Below are 19,976 nucleotides of genomic sequence, written 5' to 3' on the forward strand. Positions count from 1 at the left end.
CACGTGAATTAACACACATCACACATTTGACCACATTGACTGCTCTTAAAGAATGTTAATATGGATTACTTCATCCTCAGTGTTCCTTATTACATATACCATGCAGTGTATTATTACATCATGAAGGCATCATTCTGTTTTAGAGTATCACTAGCAGTTTGTCAGTCTCTGCTCAATCTCTGAACAAAGTGGTCGCTTTGACTGGCTGGTGAAACAAGTGGATCTATATCAGAATGGAGACCCCTCGCATGGTAAATGTGCTGATTAATTCATTACACTCTATTGTCCCCACTGGCTTATATATGCAATAGACATGATCTGACATGCTTCAAGGTTGGGAATCACACATGCGGAGATAATCCGCTCACCTACTCTGCGTCTCATAAAGACATCGCGGTTGGAACCAAAAATCAGACCAAAAGACAGATTTTACCAGTCTAATTCACCAGTTTCTTAGCACAAGCAAGTCTCTTCTTATTATTGGTGTCCTTTAGTAGTGGTTTCTTTGTAGCAATTCAACAATGAAGACCTGATTCACTCAGACTCCTCTGAACAGTTGATGTTGAGATGTGTCTGTTACTTTAACTATGTGAAGCATTTGTTTGGGCTGCAATTTCTGAGGCTAGTAACTCTAATGAACGTATCCTCTGCAGCAGAGGTAACTCTGGGTCTTCCTTTCCTGTTGCGGTCCTCATGAGAGCCAGTTTCATCATTTCGCTTGATGGTTTTTGCAACTGCACTTGAAGAAACGTTCAAAGTTCTTGAAATGTCCAGATTTACTGACCTTCATGGACTTATTTGAGCTGTTCTTGCCATGATATTGACTTGGTCTTTTACCAACTTGGGCTATCTTCTGCATACCACCCTTACCTTGTCACTACACAACTGATTGGCTCAAACGCATTAAGAAGGAAAGAAATTCCACAAATAAATAAGGCACAACTGTTAATTGAAATGCATTCCAGGTTATCTCTTGAAGCTGGTTGAGAGAATGCCAAGAGTGTGCAAAGCCATGATTTTTATTTATTTAACTAGGCAAGTCAGGTAAGAACAAATTCTTATTTACAATGATGGCCTACCCTGGCCAACATTGGGCCAATTGTGCACCACCCTATGGGACTCATAGGGGCCAATCATGGCCGGATGTGATACAGCCTGGATTTGAACCAGGGACTGCAGTGACACATCTTGTACTGAGATGCTGTGGTTTAGACAACCGATCCACTTGGGCTTTGCCCCCTGTTAACTGACCATCCAATGTTACTCCTAGGAGTTCAGCTGCTTTGAACCAAATACAATGATTTTGGATGTATGTAAGACCCATTTATTGTCAATTACCCATTCTGACACTGACTATAACTCAGCGTGGATTTGAAACAGGGACTGCAGTAATGCCTCTTGCACTGAGATGCAGTGCCTTAGACCGCTGCACCACTCAAAAGCCCAAAGGGCAAAGGGTGGCTACTTTGAAGAACCTCAAATATTTGTCACGACTTCCGCCGAAGTTGGTCCCTCTCCTTGTTCGGGCGGCGTTCCGCGGTTGATGTCACCGGTCTTTAGCCATCGCTGCTCCACCTTTCATTTTCAATTTGTTTGTCTTGTTTTCCTGCACACCTGGTTTACATCTCCTCATAATTACTATGTGTATTTAGTCCTCTGTTCCCTCCATGTCTGTATGGGGTATTGTTTATTGTTAAGGTTAGCACGCTTCCGGCTGGGTTGCGCCGGGTTTTGTTTTGTACCCGTGCTTTGTGGCAGCCGGTACTTTATACTGGGTTGTTGTACTTTGTGCTGCCTCACTTGTTGCGTTCTGTTCTAATTATATTGCCTCAGTAAAGTGCTTCTTTGTTCACTCATCTCTGCTCTCCTGCGCCTGACTTCACTGCACCAGCTACACCCACCGTTTGACAATATTAAATATTTTTTGATTTGTTTAACACTATTTTGTTTACTACATGATTCCGTATGTTTATTTCATATTTTTGATGTCTTCACTATTATTATACAATGTAGAAAATAGTAAAAATAAAGAAAGGCAATTTAATTAGTATTTGGTGTGTCCAATCTTTTGACTGGTACTGTATACTAATGCAAATCCATATACATGTGGTTACGTTTATGCTACCTATGTTTTAAAAGGGACAGGCAGCTATTTGAGACTAAGCGTTTCATTGAAGTTTTAGGGTACTTTAGCAACACTGCTATGATTTTATGTGTACTTTGTAACACCATTATGGTATTATGTACTTAGTAACACCATTATTGTATGTACTTAGTAACACCACTTTCATTTTGTATGTACTGTACTTAGTAGCATAACCATGGTTGTGTATAAGTAACTAACTACATGTACTGTAATGTATGGTCCCCATAGGAGGAGGTTCAGTTATTGGGAAGAAGGAGTCGTAAGGTGGCCAACAAGGTTTCAAAGTAACTCTCTTTTGATGGCCTTATATCTAGTTAATACTGTACTCCTACTACACACTTTGTCATCTGATATGGATTTATGTAATCTCACAGGTTCATCTGTGGGGGAAATAATTGATATGTCTCATCTGCTAGGTACCTGACCAAGCGTGAGCATGTGCTCTGGCAGCGTTGCTGCCAGGCAGAGAAGCTGCTAGAATGGAAACGCCAGCTGGATGCCGTGGAGGCAGCCGTGCTCTGCCTGGAGAAGGAGGTTCTGGCCGTGTGGATCGTCCAAGCCTCCCAGGGGGAACAAGAGCCCTCCAAGGCCTCCGATGGCAATTTGTTCCAGTCCAGCCCTGACACTGAGGAGAAGGAGGAGAAGGTGTCCTCAGATGAGGAGAAAGAGGAAGAGGTAATGGAGTAACTTTTGTTATTTATTTTTAATATTCATGTAGTTCAAAGGCATTGGCCATAGGTAATGTTCTACTGTGGGTCACTGAATGAGTCTTTCACCCTTAGGCTGAGGCTGACTATGAGGAGGACTTTGAGTCTTCTGGGGAGAGTGAGATTGAGGAGAGCAACTCGAGCTCCAGTTCCAGCCACAGCTCCAGCAGTGGCCAAGGCAGCAGCACCGGCAGGTGCTCACCCTACCCTCCTGAGCAGAGCAACAGCCAGGTGAGTTACCCCATCGTATCATTTGATGTTTTTGGATGCTTTTGTACTGTCCATGTCTTGAGAAGTTCCTTTTGAAGTCTCCAGTACATTCTCTAGTATAACTATTCTCTGTTCCACACTCTGTCCAGACAAAGGCCAGTCGTACCACCGTCGCCATTGCCATCGGTCCAACCAAAGAGGGGAAAAATACCAAATCTCGCGATGAGCTCGATGAGCTGCTGGACGAGCTCGGGGATGAGTGGTTCAACAATGATTTGGGCCACAGTGGGGCAAAGAGGAAGCAACTCTGTAAGCTTCAGCAGCCCCATGCCAAGGCAGGTGGAAACCAGCAGCCCCATGCCAAGGCAGGTGGAAACCAGCAGTCCCATGCCAAGGCAGGTGGAAACCAGCAGCCCCAGGCTAAAGCAGGTGACAAAGAGCCTCCCAAAGAACTAGCCAAGCTTAAGCCACAAAAGGCTAAGATCCCTATGGTGGTGCCCCACACAGTGCCTGCAGTGACCAGGTTGGTGCACCTGGCCACTGGACACATTTGGACCCAAAGCAAGCTGGCCCAGGGGCCACACATCCTGGCTGACGAAGACAAGCCAACCATCCCCCTGGGGATATATGCAGAGGGAGATGATCTGGAGACCCGTAGCAAGCGTAGCTACAGGATGGTAAGCCTTGGTGTAAAAGCATAGATTCACACTATTCATATATTGATTCACACAATCAGCTAATTCACCCAATTAGTGTGAATTAGTTAACATGGTGGAATAGTAGGGAACAAAACCGTCCTGACCTTTTTTACAGGATTTATCGAAGTGGTGGCTCATTTTTTGTGTAGTTTTGAGTGACCCTCCTACAGTATGTCTCTAATTTTCCTAAAGGCTGTTTTTGACCTCAGCTGGGAGATCCTGAAGGACATCTTCCCAGAAGGAAAAGTTAAGAGGCTGCCATGGGAGAAGCCTGAGGTCAGACACTGCACCTACAAGTGTAAACTCAACTTCGATAATATGGCAGAGGTTCAGGTGAGACAAAAGTAGGATTTGTGGAGTCAAGTCTTGCGCGTGTGTGTGTGAGAGAGATTGTGTGTGTGTGTGATTGATTGTGTGTGTGTGAGTGTTATGCGTTATTGTGTATTAATACTGTTTGTGTCTGTCACAGGCATTCATAACACATGAGGTTTTAAAGGCCTATGGCCTCAAGAAGGTAGAGGTGGACCTGACCAAGAAGTTTGGCCATACCTTTGCAACAAGCCTCAAGCGGAAGAAGGTGGACAGGGTGGACCACATTCTGGTAAACTTTTTACAAGTGTCTTGTCATTGTCCATAATTGACACACGCACACACACTAATGTATCCTGTTGGTCTCTTTCAGCATCAGGAGCTGCCTGGAGAACAGCTCCAGATGCAGAATTGGCTGCACGAGGAGTTGGCCATCAAGATGAGGATGGTCGACAGCCTCTTTGAATACCTGCTGGAGGACACTGTTGATGTCCTCAACAAGATCCACGAGAGGAAAGCCTCAAATATATGAATATATATCGTTACAGAACCGATTAGACAAACCTACTGTTTCACTGTACTCTGTAAGTTTAGGGGTCCTAGGCTTGTCTACTGTTCTGTAACCTTACTAGCAGTGGTGTATATTCATGGATGCCAAAGTAAGCCATGCTATTTGACCAACCAACCAACCAACCAAAAAAAAAAGAACTATTCTGTTTCGTCTCTCCATCAATTTACAAGTGGCTGAATCTCACTGGAGAAATCATCAGAGCGAGTGAAAAAGCGCCCCTCGTCTCAGTATGTGTAGCCCAAGTATCTGATGTTGTCTGGAACAAAAGAGTATGACCTGTTGCCTCTTGATTGATTGATGCCAGTAAGCATTTTATAAATACACTACATGACCAAAAGTATTTGGACACCTGCTCGAACACCTCATTGCAAAATCATGGGTATTAATATGGAGTTGGTCCTTCCTGTGCCGATATAACAGCTTCCGTTTTTCTGGGAAGGCTTTCCTCTAGATGTTGGAACATTGCTGCAGGACTTTCCATATGTGGTATTTCATAGTTTTGATGTCTTCACTATTATTCTACAATGTAGAAAATAGTAAAAAAAAAAATGTAAAAAATATTTGAATAAGTAGGTGTGTCCAAACCTTTGACTGATACTGTAGGTCTAGTGTGATTGAAGCAAAAAACACAGAATAAAAACGAATAGAAACTAATAAACACTAGTTAGGTTTTCAGCTTTCGCTAGTTAGGTTTTCTGCAGTTTCTGCTCTCCTTGCTTTTACAACTTGGTGAAAGAGCGCAACACATACACACCGAACTATGCTCAATTCTTCTGTGCTGATCCAGCCAGCCTTCCAGAAGCTTTGCCTTCACTCAGCCTATCAGCCCGCTCTGTGGTGTCTGCATGGGCCTAAATCCAGCCGGCTGAACACCTCAAACAGCCTACCCGACCACTCGGAGGCGTCCATACGGTCCTAAAGCACACCTTAGCTGCAATAATAAAACTGGTGGGGACAAAAATGCTGGCCTTCTAGGCAGAGTCCCTCTGTCCAGTGTCTGTGTTCTTATGCCCATCTTAATATTTTATTGTTATTGGTCAGTCTGAGATTTTTCTTTGCAACTCTGCCTAGAAGGTCAGCATCCCGGAGTCGCCTCTTCACTGTTGACATTGAGACTGGTGTTTTGTGGGTACTATTTAATGAAACTGCCAGTTGTGAACTTTTGAGGTGTAAGTTTCTCAAACTAGACGCTTGAATGTACTTGTCCCCTTGCTCAGTTGTGCACCGGGGCCTCCCACTTATTGCTTCTTTAATCAGAACAACAGTTTATGGCTGTGCTAACTATGAGTTATGCACTATAGCCCGTTACCATATATGTGATTGAATATTATCTGCTGTTGGCTTGTGTGGATGTATGTGTTATGCAACATAGCTGACTTGAGACATTGTTAACAGTTTCAGGGCCATGGGCCTTTCTCATGATGGATAAATACAGATTAACATGAAGGCAGGAACTGTTTAATGAGTTAGGGTGGCACATTCAGAACATAGTGTTGCGAGAACAAACAGTCTTTTGTTAGATAACAGGAGCCAGGTGCCTGATAACTGTATATTCTACACAACTACAATGACTGACCGCTGGAGGTCCCGGGGGCCGGGACCAGCTCTGCGCCAACAATCAACGATAGGCTGGGTAAGTCTAAACCACGCCCAGTCTCTACTCTGACATATATATATATTATAAAATCTTTGTCAGGAACAAGTCAGTTCTCTGTTTGCCCTGCGAGGTGGGACTGAGAGCCTGTATATACAAAAATGTTATTTACCACTTATTGTTTAGCTAATAAAAAAAACATAGTATACAATCGGTGACTCAATGTCATATTTATCCTGATACCAGATTCGATTGACGCAACCCTAACATAACCTAATTGCAAAATGGTTTTTGAATGATCAATTAGCCTTTTAAAATGTTAAACTTGGATTAGCTAACACAACGTGCCATTGGAACTGTCACGTAGAGTAGGCCAGAAGGCTATACTGGAAAACCTAACCTCTATCAAAATAAAAAGATGGCGGAGCCGCAAATGTTTTTCTGTGCAAAGGTGTTTATTTACAAAGTGATTCCGGAACAAAAACAACAGTACTGGCATCAAACATATACCTTATGGAACAGCTAAAAACAATGCTGCCCCATTCACAGCTCAATCCAAAATGGCCTCCCCATAAACTGAAAGAGAGGCTCCTTTTGTAGGGCTAGCCCCTCCCCTCAGAACAATTAACACAAATGAATTAAGCAATTACCTATACAAACATACATTTTCCATTTAACTAAACATACTAAAGTATATACATTGCAACATGTTTTTTAAACAATATCACCACAACATTTACAAAATTACATCACTACTGACAGTGTCTTTTAATATGCCCATTTACATTAATGAGCCATTTGGGACAGGCACTACAAAGTCAGCCAAATTCCCTTTGCTCGGGTCCTTATTGTATCAGCATATCGATGCGCAACCAGGGCTGGTAAAACCTTGGATCATTGCTATTCTAACTTCCGCAATGCATATAAGGCCCTCCCCCGCCCTCCTTTCGGAAAAGCAGACCACAACTCCATTTTGTTGCTCCCTGCCTGCAGACAGAAGCTAAAACAAGAAGCTCACACGCTGAGGTCTGTTCAACGCTGGTCCGACCAATCTGATTCCACGCTCCAAGACTGCTTCCATCACGTGGACTGGGATATGTTTCGTATTGCGTCAAACAACAACATTGACGAATACGCTGATTCGGTGAGCGAGTTCATTAGAACATGCGTTGAAGATGTCGTTCCCATAGCAACGATTAAAACATTCCCAAACCAGAAACCGTGGATTGATGGCAGCATTCGCGTGAAACTGAAAGCGTGAACCACTGCTTTTAATCAGGGCAAGGTGACCGGAAACATGACCGAATACAAACAGTGTAGCTATTCCCTCCGCAAGGCAATCAAACAAGCTAAGCGTCAGTATAGAGACAAAGTAGAATCGCAATTCAACGGCTCAGATACAAGAGGTATGTGGCAGGGTCTACAGTCAATCACGGATTACAAAAAGAAAACCAGCCCAGTCACGGACCAGGATGCCTTGCTCCCAGGCAGACTAAATCACTTTTTTGCCCGCTTTGAGGACAATACAGTGCCACTGACACTGCCCGCAACCAAAACATGCAGACTCTCCTTCACTGCAGCCGAGGTGAGTAAAACATTTAAACGTGTTAATCCTCGCAAGGCTGCAGGCCCAGACGGCATCCCCAGCCGCGCCCTCAGAGCATGCGCAGACCAGCTGGCTGGTGTGTTTACGAACATATTCAATCAATCCCTATCCCAGTCTGCTGTTCCCACATGCTTCAAGAGGGCCACCATTGTTCCTGTTCCCAATTAAGCTAAAGTAACTGAGCTAAACGACTACCGCCCCGTAGCACTCACTTCCGTCATCATGAAGTGCTTTGAGTGACTAGTCAAGGATCATATCACCTCCACCCTACCTGACACCCTAGACCCACTCCAATTTGCTTACCGCCCAAATAGGTCCACAGACGATGCAATCTCAACCACACTGCACACTGCCCTAACCCATCTGGACAAGAGGAATACCTATGTGAGAATGCTGTTCATCGTCTACAGCTCAGCATTTAACACCATAGTACCTTCCAAACTCGTCATCAAGCCCGAGACCCTGGGTCTCGACCCCGCCCTGTGCAACTGGGTACTGGACTTCCTGACAGGCCGCCCCCAGGTGGTGAGGGTAGGTAACAACATCTCCACCCCGCTGATCCTCAACACTGGGGCCCCACAAGGGTGCGTTCTGAACCCTCTCCTGTACTCCCTGTTCACCCACGACTGCGTGGCCACGCACGCCTCCAACTCAATCATCAAGTTTGCGGACGACACAACAGTGGTAGGCTTGATTACCAACAACGACGAGACGGCCTACAGGGAGGAGATGAGGGCCCTCGGAGTGTGGTGTCAGGAAAATAATATCACACTCAACGTCAACAAAACTAAGGAGATGATTGTGGACTTAAGGAAACAGCAGAGGGAACACCCCCCTATCCACATCGATGGAACAGTAGTGGAGAGGGTAGTAAGTTTTAAGTTCCTCGGCGTACACATCACAGACAAACTGAATTGGTCCACCCACACAGACAGCATCGTGAAGAAGGCGCAGCAGCGCCTCTTCAACCTCAGGAGGCTAAAGAAATTTGGCTTGTCACCAAAAGCACTCACAAACTTCTACAGATGCACAATCGAGAGCATCCTGTCGGGCTGTATCACCGCCTGGTACGGCAACTGCTCCGCCCACAACTGTAAGGCTCTCCAGAGGGGAGTGAGATCTGCACAACGCATCACCGGGGGCACACTACCTGCCCTCCACGACACCTACACCACCAGATGTCACAGGAATGCCATAAAGATCATCAAGGACAACAACCACCCGAGCCACTGCCTGTTCACCCCACTATCATCCAGAAGGCGAGGTCAGTACAGGTGCATCAAAGCTGGGACCGAGAGACTGAAAAACAGCTTCTATCTCAAGGCCATCAGACTGTTAAACAGCCACCACTATCATTGAGTGGCTGCTGCCAACACACTGACTCAACTCCAGCCACTTTAATAATGGGAATTGATGGGAATTGATGTCAAATATATCACTAGCCACTTTAAACAATGCTACTTAATATAATGTTTACATACCCTACATTATTTATCTCATATGTATACGTATATACTGTACTCTATATCATCTACTGCATCTTTATGTAATACATGTATCACTAGACACTTTAAACTATGCCACTTTGTTTACATACTCATCTCATATGTATATACTGTACTCGATACCATCTACTGCATCTTGCCTATGCCGCTCTGTACCATCACTCATTCATATATATTTATGTACATATTCTTTATCCCTTTACACTTGTGTGTATAAGGTAGTAGTTTTGGAATTGTTAGCTAGATTACTCGTTGGTTATTACTGCATTGTCGGAACTAGAAGCACAAGCATTTCGCTACACTCGCATTAACATGCTAACCATGTGTATGTGACAAATAAAATTTTATTTAGATTATTTTTTTTTTTTATCCAGCAGACCCGGAAGCTACAGAGATAGAGAGAGATAGGAACAAAACAAACAAACAAACAAACAAACAAACAATGCACTCATCCATAACATCGATAAGTAAAATACATATTGCCTATATTAAATATGAATATTGACAAGTGTGAAATGTATGCACTAAGACAGAGAAGTTAACTTGTGTGTCGACCCACATTGTTACCTTATCTGATAATGGAGCAGGGAGGAGTGATGAATGTGTGTGTGCGTTCAAGTACCAAATGCTGCCCGCGGCCAGTGACGGACCTCTACGTCACACGAACACAGGATGGTTGCTGATAATGGGCCTCTGTATGCCTATGTACAGTCGTGGCCAAAAGTTTTGAGAATTACTCAAATATTAATTTTCACAAAGTCTGCTGCCTCAGGTTGTATGATGGCAATTTGCATATACTCCAGAATGTTATGAAGAATGATCAGATGAATTGCAATTAATTGCAAAGTCCCTCATTGCCATGCAAATGAACTGAATCCCCAAAAAAACATTTCCACTGCATTTCAGCCCTGCCACAAAAGGACCAGCTGACATCATGTCAGTGATTCTCTCGTTAACACAGGTGTGAGTGTTGACAAGGACAAGGCTGGAGATCCCTCTGTCATGCTGATTGAGTTCACATAACAGACTGGAAGCTTCAAAAGGAGAGTGGTGCTTGGAATCATTGTTCTTCCTCTGTCAGCCATGGTTACCTGCAAGGAAACACGTGCCGTCATTATTGCTTTGCACAAAAAGGGCTTCACAGGCAAGGATATTGTCTAATGAATTCCCTTTCCGATTGTTTGGGGCATACGGAAAATTGCTTGTCCGGAGAAGACAAGGTGAGTGCTACCATCAGTCCTGTGTCATGCCAACAGTAAATCATCCTGAGACCATTCATGTGTGGGGTTGCTTCTCAGCCAAGGGAGTGGGCTCACTCACAATTTTGCCTAAGAACACAGCCATGAATAAAGAATGGTACCAACACATCATCCGAGAGCAACTTCTCCCAACCATCCAGGAACAGTTTGCTGACGAACAATGCTTTTTCCAGCATGATGGAGCACCTTGCCGTAAGTGATAACTAAGTGGCTCGGGGAACAAAACATCGATATTTTGGGTCCATGGCCAGGAAACCCCCCAGACCTTAATCCCATTGAGAACTTATGGTCAATCCTCAAGAGGTGGGCGGACAAACAAAAACCCACAAATTCTGACGAAATCCAAGCATTGATTATGCAAGAATGGGCTGCCATCAGTCAGGATGTGGCCCAGAAGTTAATTGACAGCATGCCAGGGCGGATTGCAGAGGTCTTGAAAAAGAAGGGTCAACACTGCAAATATTGACTCTTTGCATCAACTTCATGTAATTGTCAATAAAGCCTTTGACACTTATGAAATGCTCTTTATTTCTTTGTTCTTTATTTCTTTGTTTCTGGCCGAGTGTGGTTCCCAATCAGAGGCAGCTGTCTATCGTTGTCTCTGATTGGGGATCATACTTAGGCAGTCCTTTTTCCCACCTGTGATTGTGGGTAGTTGTCTATGTGTAGTGGCCTGCGAGCACTACGTAGCTTTACGTTCTTTTGTTATTTCTTGTTTTGTTGGCGACATTCGAAATAAAAGTATAATAAAAGTATCACCACGCTGCGCCTTGGTCCGATCATTTCGACGAGCGTGACAAGTATTCCATAGTAATATCTGACAAAAAAATCTAAAGACACTGAAGCAGCAAACTTTGTGAAAATTAATATTTGTTTCATTCTCTAAAATTTTGGCCACGACTATAGATATTCCAAAAACAAAACCATCCGTTTCCAGCTACAATAGTAATTTACAACATTAACAATGTCTACACTGTATTTATGATCAATTTTATGTTATTTTAATGGACAAAACATATGCTTTTCTTTCTAAAACAAGGACATTTCAAGGTGACCCCAAACTTTTGAACGGTAGTGTGAGACTGAGGCTCAGTAATCGAGGAAGATACTGATTTCACCAAAGAGGCACCAATCTCATCATGACCTTCTGCTGATTTCTTTAAATTACCAATTACCTCCATCACCTCCATTACATCAAACTGAAGCAGAGAAGGGAAATGTCCCTTAATGTAATCCAAGGGATTTCCATAAATGTTCTAAATCTTATTTGACAGAGAGGAAAAAAAGTTATTAAATTCACACGAAATAACATCAGGATCACTACAGGGCTAATATACAACAATACGTTGAGATGGGATAGTTGTAGATGCTTTTTTTATTCAATAGCTGATTGATGATTTTCTAAGTTTACTTTATGTTATTTAAAGATTCTTGGAATTACTTTTTGTAATTTGCAGAATTCAGGGGAAAGGGATTTATGAGAACATTTTATCAAATTTTTATATTTTTTATGAGGATTTTGAGTGACCGGTTATAAACCAAGGTTTCCAGAACCCTTCTGCTTCTCTCTTATGTGGTTAACTAAGAGAGAGCAGTGGTGAAACACATAATTGAAAGATGGGAGAAAATACTGGTAAGCAGACTCCACATCGGCCTGATGATACATGTTTTTAATCTTCATTATTAATCAAATCCAAGGTTGATGCAAGGATATGAAAGAAACTACCAATGTCAGAATCAGGTGCCCAATAGATGCATCCAATTACCACTTTTTACTACCAAAAAATGAAAATGAAAAGAGATTCAACATCAGTGGACCTCGCACAGATGTAAGTGTGAGGTCCACTTTTACAAATAATTGAAAATGTCTGAACAAAAATGGACACTCCTCCTCCCACTCTTGACTCTTGATGTCCTACAGTGGTGAACAGCATTATAAGGAGACGTGATAAAGCATGTCTCTTCAGTCAACCATGTTTCTGAAAGGGCAACAATGGTGAATAACTAGTCAAATCAAATTAAATCAAATGTATTTGTCACATACACATGGTTAGCAGATGTTAATGCGAGTGTAGCGGAATGCTTGTGCTTCTAGTTCCGACAATGCAGCAATAACCAACGAGTAATCTAACCTAACAATTCCAAAAACTACTACCTTATACACACAAGTGTAAAGGGATAAAGAATATGTACATAAAGATATGTGAATGAGTGATGGTACAGAACGGCATAGGCAAGATGCAGTAGATGGTATCGAGTACAGTATATGCATATGAGATGAGTAATGTAGGGTATGTAAACAAAGTGGCTAGTGATACATGTATTACATAAAGATGCAGTAGATGATATAGAGTAGAGTATATAAAGTGGAGAGAACAAGTATTTGATGCACTGCTGATTTTGCAGGTCTTCCTACTTACAAAGCATGTAGAGGTCTGTCATTTTTATCATAGGTACACTTCAACTGTGAGAGACGGAATCTAAAACAAAAATCTAGGAAATCACATTGTATGATTTTTAAGTAATTCATTTGCATTTCATTGCATGACATAAGTATTTGATTTGAGAAAAGCAGAACTTAATATTTGGTACAGAAACCTTTGTTTGCAATTACAGAGATCATATGTTTCCTGTAGTTCTTGACCAGGTTTGCACACACTGCAGCAGGGATTTTGGCCCACTCCTCCATACAGACCTTCTCCAGATCCTTCAGGTTTCGGGGCTGTCGCTGGGCAATACGGACTTTTAGCTCCCTCCAAAGATTTTCTATTGGGTTCAGGTCTGGAGACTGGCTAGGCCACTCCAGGACCTTGAGATGCTTCTTACGGAGCCACTCCTTAGTTGCACTTGCTGTGTGTTTCGGGTCGTTGTCATGCTGGAAGACCCAGCCACGACCCATCTTCAATGCTCTTACTAAGGGAAGGAGGATGTTGGCCAAGATCTCGTGATACATGGCCCCATCCATCCATCCTCCCCTCAATACGGTGCAGTCGTCCTGTCCCCTTTGCAGAAAAGCATCCCCAAAGAATGATGTTTCCACCTCCATGCTTCACGGTTGGGGTGGTGTTCTTGAGGTTGTACTCATCCTTCTTCTTCCTCCAAACACGGCGAGTGGAGTTTAGACCAAAAAGCTCTATTATTGTCTCATCAGACCACATGACCTTCTCCCATTCCTCCTCTGGATCATCCAGATGGTCATTGGCAAACTTCAGACGGGCCTGGACATGCGCTGGCTTGAGCAGGGGGACCTTGCGTGCGTTGCAGGATTTTAATCCATGACGGGGTAGTGTGTTACTAATGGTTTTCTTTGAGACTGGGGTCCCAGCTCTCTTCAGGTCATTGACCAGGTCCTGCCGTGTAGTTCTGGGTTGATCCCTCACCTTCCTCATGATCATTGATGCCCCACGAGGTGAATGACCGTCATTTTGAACTTCTTCCATTTTCTAATAATTGCGCCAACAGTTCTTCTCACCAAGCTGCTTGCCTATTGTCCTGTAGCCCATCCCAGCCTTGTGCAGGTCTACAATTTTATCCCTGATGTCCTTACACAGCTCTCTAGTCTTGGCCATTGTGGAGAGGTTGGAGTTTGTTTGATTGAGTGTGTGGACAGGTGTCTTTTATACAGGTAACGAGTTCAAACAGGTGCAGTTAATACAGGTAATGAGTGGAGAACAGGAGGGCTTCTTAAAGAAAAACTAACAGGTCTGTGAGAGCCGGAATTCTTACTGGTTGGTAGGTGATCAAATACTTATGTCATGCAATAAAATGCAAATTAATTACTTAAAAATCATACAATGTCATTTTCTGGATTTTTGTTTTAGATTCCGTCTCTCACAGTTGAAGTGTACCTATGATAAAAATTACAGACCTCTACATGCTTTGTAAGTAGGAAAACCTGCAAAATCGGCAGTGTATCAAATAATTGTTCTCCCCACTGTACATACTGTATACATATGAGATGAGTAATGTAGGGTTTATAAACATTATATTAAGTAGCATTGTTTAAAGTGGCTAGTGATATATTTAGTCCTGAACATCTTTAAAACTAAGAGCATTATCTTTGGTACAAATCATTCCCTGTTCTAGACCACAGCTGAATCTGATAATGAATAATGTGGATGTTGAGCAAGTTGAGGAAACTAAACTGTCATGGTCAAAACCAATTGATTCAATGGTCATAAAGATGGGGAGAGGTCTATCCTTGATAAAGAGATGCTCTGCTTTTTTGACACCACACTCCACAAAGCAAACCTTACAGGCTCTAGTTTTATCTTAATTATTGCCTAGTCATGTGGTCAGGTGCTGCAAACAAGGAACTAGAAGAACTGCAGTTGGCCCAGAACAGAGCAGCACATCTTGCTCTTCACTGTAATCAGAGGGCTAATATCAATACTATGCATGCTTGTCTCTCTTGGCTAAAGGTAGAGGAGAGACTGACTAGAGCACTTCTTTTTCTAAGAAACATTAATGTGTTGAATATTCCTAATTGTTTGCATAGTCAGCTTACACACAGATGTGACACAGTCACAATACTGCCACCAGTCTTTTCACAATCCCCAAATACAGAACAAATTAAAGAAAATGTCAATATTATATAGAGCCATGATTTCATAGAACTCCCTTACATCTCAGATTGCTCAAGTGAACAGCAAACCTGGTTTAAAAAAACAGATAAAGCATCACCTCACGGCACAATGCTTCTCCCCTATTTGACCTATATATTGTGTGTATGTACTGATATGTAGGCTATGTGTGACATTTTAAATGTATGTAGTTCTGTCCTTGAACTGTTCTTGTCTATTAATGTTCTGTATTATGTCATGTTTCTTGTTTTGTGTGGACCCCAGGAAGAGGAGCTGCTGCTTTCACAGCTAATGGAGATCCTAATAAAATACCAAATACTTCTTGGTTGGCCAGCACAAACAGATTATTGTTGTTCAGTTCGGGGTGATGAATATAAATATATACAGAAAGGAAACTGGAAACAGTCAAGCCCAAACTAAGGATTCAAACCAAAAATGAAGGGCCTCATGGACACCAAGAAAACTTGCAGCCTCAAGGCTTTGCAAGCTTGCAGACTGACTGATGATAACCTTAATTGGCAGCACCGATGCATAATCAGACCTTGCCAGCCCCTGGACCTGGCTGCTGCTGCCCTGGGGGATGGAGTGTGGAAGTCTAGTGCGGATGACTTCTGGGTTAAGTGAGCAGGGTGTTAAGTAGGCGGCTATGCGGGTCATGTTTTGGAGGACGCATGTCTCAACCTTCGCCTCTCCCAGCCCATTGACGAGTTGCCAAGATGAGACAAGGCTGTAACTAGCAGGTGGGTAAATCTTTTTAAATAAAAAATGAAATAATAAAACAAATTATATTTGTCTCTATACTCCAACATTTTGGATTTGAGATAAAAATGTTTCATATGAGGCGACATATCAGAATGTCACCTTTTATTTGAGGGTATTTTCATGCTTATCTGTTTCTCTTTTTATAAATGAAAGCACTTTATCTATCTAGTACCCCCATTTGAAGGTTTCATAAGTATTTTGACAAATTCACTTATATGTGTGTTAATGTAGTCAAACATTTAGTATTTTGTACCATATTCCTAGCACGCAATGACTACATCAAGCTTGTGGCTCTACAAACATGTTGGAAGCATTTTCAGTTTTTTATTTTGGTTGTGTTTCAGATTATGTTGTGCCCAATAGAAATGAATGGTAAATAATGTATTGTCATTTTGGAGACATTTTTATTTTAAATAAAAATAGAATATATTTCTTCTACATTCATCTTCTACACTTCTACATTAATGTGGATGCTACAATGATTTTGGATAATCATGAATGAACTGTGAATAATGATGCGTGATAAAGTTACAGAGGCACAAAGATCATACCCCCAAGACATGCTAACCTCTCACCATTACAAAAACAGGGGAGGTTAGCATTTTTGGGGGGGGGTATGATACAGTGCATTCGGAAAGTATTCAGGCCACTTGACTTTTTCCACAATTTGTTACGTTTCAGCCTTATTCTAAAATTGATTCAATTCGTTTTTTTCCTCATTAATCTACACACAATACCCAATAATGACAAAACAAAAACAGTTTATTTTTTATTTTTTGCTAATTCATTAAGAATAAAAAACAGAAATACCTTATTTACGTTAGTATTCAGACCTTTTGCTATGAGACTCGAAATTGAGCTCAGGTGCATCAAGTTTCCATTGATCATCCATGTTTCTGCAACTTGATTGGAGTCCACCTGTGGTACATTCAATTGATTGGACATAATTTGGAAAGGCTCGAGTCCAGGCTCTGTCGCAGCCGGCCGAGACTGGGAGACCCATGGGGCGGTGCACAATTGGCCCAGCGTCATCCTGGGTAGGGGAGGGTTTGGCGGGCAGGGATGTCCTTGTCCCATCGCACACTAGAGACTCCTGTGGCGGGCTGACACGGTCGCCAAGTGTACGGTGTTTCCTCCGACACATTAGTGCGGCTGGCTTCCGTGTAAAGTGGGTATTGTGTCAAGAAGAAGTGCGGCTTGGTTGGGTTGTGTTGTGTTTCGGAGGACACACGGCTCTCGACCTTGATGAGACAAGACTGTTACTACCAATTGGATACACAAAATTAGGGAGAAAAAGGGGTAAAAAATAAATCATTTGGAAAGCCACAAGCCATGAGGTCGAAGGAATTGTCCGTAGAGCTCCGAGACAGGATTGTGTCAAGGCACAGATCTGGGAAAGGGTACCAAAACATTTCTGCAGCATTGAAGGTCCCCAAGAATGCAGTGGCCTACATCAATCTTAAATGAAAGAAGTTTGGAACCATCAAGACTCTTCTTAGAGCTGGCCGCCCAGCCAAATTGAGCAATCGGGGGAGGAGGGCCTTGGTGAGGGAGGCGACCAAGAACCCGATGGTCACTCTGTCAGACCTCCAGAGTTCCTCTGTGGAGATGGGAGAACCTTCCAGAAGGAAACCATCTCTGCAGCACTCCACCAATCAGCCCTTTGTGTCCATACAGTAGCCAGTAAAAGGCACATAACAGCCCACTTGGAGTTTGCCAAAAGGCCCCTAAAGGACTCTCAGACAATGAAACAAGATTCTCTGGTCTGATGAAACCAAGATTGAACTCTTTGGCCTGAATGCCAAGCGTCACATGTGGAGGAAACTTTGCACCATACCCTACGGTGAAGCATGGTGGTGGCCGCATCATGCGGTGGGGATGTTTTTCAGTGGCAGGGACTTAGAGACTAGTCAGGATCGAGGGAAAGATGAACGGAGCAAAGTAGAGAGAGAACCTTGATGAAAAACCTGCTCCAGAGCGCCTAGGACCTCAGACTGGGGCAAAGGTTCACCTTCCAACAGGATAATGACCCTAAGCACACAGCTAAGACAACGCAGAAGTGGCTTCATAACAAGTATCTGAAAGTCATTGAGTGGCCCAGCCAGAACCCGGACTTGAACCAGATCAAATATCTCTGGAGAGGCCTGAACATAGTTGTACATCGACGCTCCCTATCCAACCTGACAGAGCTTGAGTGGATCTGCAGAGAAGAATGGGAGAAACTCCCCAGATACAGATGTGCCAAGCTCCCCAAATAATTAAAAGTTGAAAACCTATATTGAAAACATAAAAACATAAAAATGACTAGCTAGCAGCAGGAGTTTGCGGTCAAAATGTAGATGACCAACAGCTTCTTTGAAAATGGACACTGTTGGTGTCCTTTACCAGATAAAGAGAGGAATGACAACCAACAGATGCACATATTTTTGCTGCTTGTGTTTTTTTGTGTATACTCTGAGTCTGAAGGTTATCACAAAGTAATCTTTCAGCATTACTTTCTGCAGTTTTCCACCTTTATAGTGTTTACAATTATACTGGGGCGGCAGGTAGCTTAGCGGTTAGAATGTTGGGCCAGCAACTGAAGGTTGCTAGTTCTAATCCCTGAGCTGACAAGGTGAAACATCTGCTAGCCAGCTAGTTAAGCATACAAAAAACTATCTACACTAATTGTTCCATGGTCGCCATTAATAATGGCCAACACTGACTGTGACCCCTCTCTGAGGTGTCTCGGGGAGAGTTGGGATATGCATAAAACACATTTCCACTTCACATATGTGAAATAGGACAAATATGTACAAGCACCCACCAAATTATTATTATTTAAACTTTCAATCTGGATCTTCCGAACTGTTTCGTACTTCATACTTCCAGGTCCTGTCCCCTAATATTTTGAATGGGCTTGACGAATATATTATCAAAATCGTGTGAAATATATATATATAATTATATTTGTGTTTGTGGATGAATTTACTTTGGCCAGATGCCTTTTATTATGTTTTTGCACTGAAGACCATTGTGCTACATTTTTGCCCATTGAAGACCCTTCTAAAAGCCTACAAAGGCAACAAAAAAAATACAAGGCTACTTCCTGAAAAATGCTGCGTCACTTTCATAGCATATTTCACCCCTGTAGATATATAGATCTGAGAGAGAAGTACTGAATCTACTTGAGAGTTGTTACATTGAAATGTCTCAATAGCTTCCTTGTCCATAGATTTAAATGGATCTGGTAACACCCTTGTACAGCGGCTTGAGAAAGTATTCACCCCCTTGGTACTTTTCCTATTTTGTTGCCTTACAACCTGGAATTAAAATAGATTTTTGGGGGGTTTGTGTCATTTGATTTACAAAACATGCCTACCACTTTGAAGACTTTAAAAAATATTTCTTATTGTGAAACAAACAAGAAATAAGACAAAAAATTTAAATCTTGAGCGTGCATGACTATTCACCCCCCCCCCCACCCCCAAAGTCAATACTTTGTAGAGCCACCTTTTGCCATCATTCCTTCAATTCTGACAAGTTTCCCAGTCCCTGACGAAAAAATATGCCCACAGCATGATGCTGCCACCACCATGCTTCACTGTGGGGATGGTGTTCTCGGGTTGATGAGAGGTGTTGGGTTTGTGCCAAACATAGCGTTTTCCTTGATGGTCAAAAAGCTACATTTTAGTCTCATCTGACCAGAGTACGTTTGGGGGGTCTCCCACATGCCACATCGCCACTCCACCTTTCATTTTTCCATTTGTTTTGTCTTGTTTTCCACACACCTGCTTTACATCTCCTCATGATTATTATGTGTATTTAGTCCTCTGTTCCCTCCATGTCTGTGTGGGGTATTGTTTATTGTCTAGGTTGGCACGCTTCCGGCTGGGTTGCGCCGGGTTTTTATTTGTACCTGTGATTTGTGGCAGCCGGTACTTTGTACTTGGTTGTTGTACTTTGTGCTGCCTCACTTGTTCTTTGGGCATCTCTTTTTGTGACGCGGTTGCGTTCTGTTCTTACTATTGCCTCAGTAAAGTGCTT

This window comes from Oncorhynchus clarkii, chromosome 28, assembly GCF_045791955.1.
Source record: "Oncorhynchus clarkii lewisi isolate Uvic-CL-2024 chromosome 28, UVic_Ocla_1.0, whole genome shotgun sequence".
Classification (NCBI taxonomy): Eukaryota; Metazoa; Chordata; class Actinopteri; order Salmoniformes; family Salmonidae; genus Oncorhynchus; species Oncorhynchus clarkii.